This window comes from Elephantulus edwardii, unplaced genomic scaffold (assembly GCF_000299155.1).
Source record: "Elephantulus edwardii isolate Elephantulus edwardi_28Jun2011 unplaced genomic scaffold, EleEdw1.0 scaffold00018, whole genome shotgun sequence".
NCBI lineage: Eukaryota > Metazoa > Chordata > Mammalia > Macroscelidea > Macroscelididae > Elephantulus > Elephantulus edwardii.
The window spans coordinates 24,246,456-24,249,827 of record NW_006399768.1 but is presented as its reverse complement, the minus strand read 5'-3'; the positions used below and the strand labels follow the sequence as shown (position 1 = coordinate 24,249,827).

The 3,372-nt window shown below is 40.0% G+C and overlaps 1 pseudogene; it reads left to right on the top strand.

Annotated features, from left to right (window-relative positions):
• Positions 1-1,144: 1,144 nt before the first annotated feature.
• LOC102862757 lies at positions 1,145-1,559 on the top strand (annotated as a pseudogene).
• The last annotated feature ends 1,813 nt before the right edge of the window (positions 1,560-3,372 follow it).

The following is a 3,372-nucleotide window of genomic DNA, read 5'->3' as shown; positions in this document are numbered from 1 at the left end:
ATTTGGATTTGGTTTAATTTTCCTCAGCTTCAGCTTGAACTTGCACATGAGTAATTGGTGGTCTGTTCCACAATCAGCCCCCAGCCTAGTTTTCACAGCTGATATTGAGCTTCTCCTGTGGTTCCTTCCACAGATGTAGTCAATCTGATTCCTATGCAAACCATCAGGTGAAGTCCATGTGTATAACCTGCGTTTGTGTCTCTTATAAAATGTATTTGCAATGAATGAATAAGTCATTGATTTTACAAAATTCAATCATTCTATCTCCAGCTTCATTCCTGTCACCAAGCCCAACCAATTGGATCTAATTGATATTTCTAGAACACTCCACCCAACAATAGAACTACATTCTTTTCAATGAATAGGCTGCATACTCAGAGAATAAAAGGAGGGTAGACTTATTCTAGCAAATTTATGGGACTGAGTTCAACTACTAGTCAAAAGACTGGTGGTTTTAAACACTTAGAAACACTCTGAAAGGAGCCCTCATGGCTTTGTGTATAATACATGAGCCTGCTAACCAAAGGTTGAGAGTTCAAATTTGTCAGCCTCTCAACAGGAAGGTGAGCACTCTCTTCCTATAAAGATTTACAACTTTCAAAATCTGGTAGAGGATCTCTATTAATCACACTTGACTAGATGGCAGTGTATTTTTTGGGTAGAGGCATTCCTGAAAGACAGGCTTGGTGATCTGTTTCTGAAAGGTCGTACATCCACTGGAGCGTTCTACTCTGTTCACAGGTCATCATGAGTCAGAATCCATCGTGACAACCAATAGCCACCCTAAAAACCTCTACAGTGACTGGGATAAGCGGGATGGGAGTGTCAGAGACAGTGCGATTGGCACAGGATAGAGCAGGGTTTAGGGCTGTTGTACATAGGTTCGCTATGAGTCGCAAGCGACTGGACGGCACATAACAACAAGTGAGTAAGTAGATCTCAAACCTGTGGTCTCAGCTTTCATCTTAAGAAGCCAAAGAACGCAAAGCAATGCCTTCAAATGCATTTTTACTATTTTGAAATCTTCTGTTCATCTCTTTTACTTTTGCATCCATATCCCATTATCTAATTTCAAGACTGATTATAAAACTATAAAATTGGCTTCTTTCCGTCTCTGGCCGCCGCTGTGAGAAGAGCTGCCTCCATGTCTGCCCATTTGCAATGGCTGGTCGTGTGTAACTGCTCTAGCTTCTTGAGTAAGAGGAACAAGCAGACCGGCAGCACCGAGCCCAATAACCTGAAAGCCCGCAACTCCTTCCTCTTCAACGGGCTGATCCACAGCGAGACCGTGGGTATGGAGCTGGTCCCCCACAACATGCGGTTCGTGGTGGTGATGAAGCGGAGGTCAGGCCAGAGGAAGCCGGCCACCTCCTACACGCAGACCACCATCTACAAGAACCCCATTCATGCTCAGCAGCCTCCGCCGCATGATCCGCAAGAACAAGTCCCGGGTCGACCTGCGCACGGCCGCCCCCAGCAGGGCCAGCGCCGTCCTGTGTAGCCAGAAGAAGCCGGTGACGGAGAAGAGAAATCGGACACGCCCCACAAAGGTCTTCTGAGAACCAGCCGCCCCAGCAATAAAGACAACTCGGCCCCCTCCCCCAACCAAACCACCGAAAACCACAAAACTATAGTATTCAAGATGGTATGACATGGGTACAAAGACCAGGTCAATGGAACAGAATAGTGAACCCAGAAACACATACAAACTTATGAGGTCAAAGGTTAAAATATAGCTCAGCGTCCATATGCAAAATAAGACTAAAAAAGTAAAGTCTGGTCCGTATTTCATGGTCAACATCCTATTAGAAACCTATCTCTTTCCTATAAACAATGGCAGAATCAACATTGCTTAGTAACCATAAATCTCTTGTTTTGGAGAGCCAGAAACAGTGGTTCGCCACTCAAAATTGGCTGCCAAAACTGCTCTTTTGAAAGTGTGTGCTTCTCAATGGTACTAGCGATATGTCAATGTCCATCATCATGCTCATTACATTTCTGAATTTTCCACTCCGAGGCTTCAACTCATGTTTTGCCCATTATGGTATTGCTTTACCTCAGCCAAGGTTTAAAATTCAGCTTTGTTCCACTTTCACTTTGTCACCCATGACTGTTCAACTTTGTACTTGTTCAAAGCCCTGTTTATGATTAAAATAATATGAAAAATTCCCCTAAAAAATGCACCACAAACTTACATATAGATTTTAAATCTATAAAACTTTTGAAGGAAAACATAAAAGAATTTTATGGCACTGAGTTAGGCAAAGATTTCTTAGATATGACACCAAAACATGGTTCATAAAAGATTAAATTGATAAGCAACAACATTTAAAACTTCTACTTTCAAAAATCACTGTTAATAAAAAATTTTAAAAATCACTGTTATAAGAATGAAAAATCAAGCCTTAAATTGGGAGAAAATATTTGCAAAATAAGCATCCTAAAGAATTTAAATTTAAAGTATGCAAAGAGCACTTAAAATTCAACAATAAGAAAATACTCAATTTAAAAAATAGGCAAAATTAGAAAATGTCTATGAATTATGAAAATGTCTAAAATTAGAAAGTGTCTATGCAGACACTTAACCAAAGAAAATTAAAACAGATGACAAATAAGCAATAAACATCTGAACTGATGCTCAGCACCATATGTCATTATCTGTCTTTCATTCTAGTTAGAATCTATTCATAGTAAATCCTTTCACTAGTTTCTGAAAGAAGGTTGTTTCTCTTTTTCACATGGATTCACTGGTAGAGTAGGACAAATAGATTAAAATAAAAAGAAAAGAAAAATAGACAAATATCCATTGCTTTTGTTGTTATGTGCCATCGAGATGACTACAACTCATAAAGATCCTATCATCTGAACACTCTGCCCTAACCTGTGCCGTTCCACATCATCTCTGTTGACGATCTTGACCCCATTGTTACAGTCACTGTGTCAATCTATCTTGTTGAGGGTCTTCCTTTCTTATGATGACCCTCCACCTTTCCAAGCAGAATGTCCTTTTCCAAGGACTGGTCTTTCTTAACAATGTGCCCCAAGTATATGAGTTTCACCATCTTTGTCTCCAAGTAGCATTCTGGTTATACTTTCTTCAAGATATATTTGTTTGTTCTTTTTGCAATCCAGGGATATTTAGTACTTCTCTCTAATGCCACCATTCAAAGGCATAAGTAGTTCTTCTGCCATCCTTATTCATTGTTCAACTTTGACATGCATAGTAAGCAATTGAGAAGATTAAGGCATAAATTAGGTGTATTTTAGTCTTTAAACTGACACCATTGCTCCTCAGCAGAGGCCCTTGGTAGCCAATGTTCTTTTAATTTCTTGACTGCTGGTACCAAAGACGTTGATTGTGGTTCAGAGTAA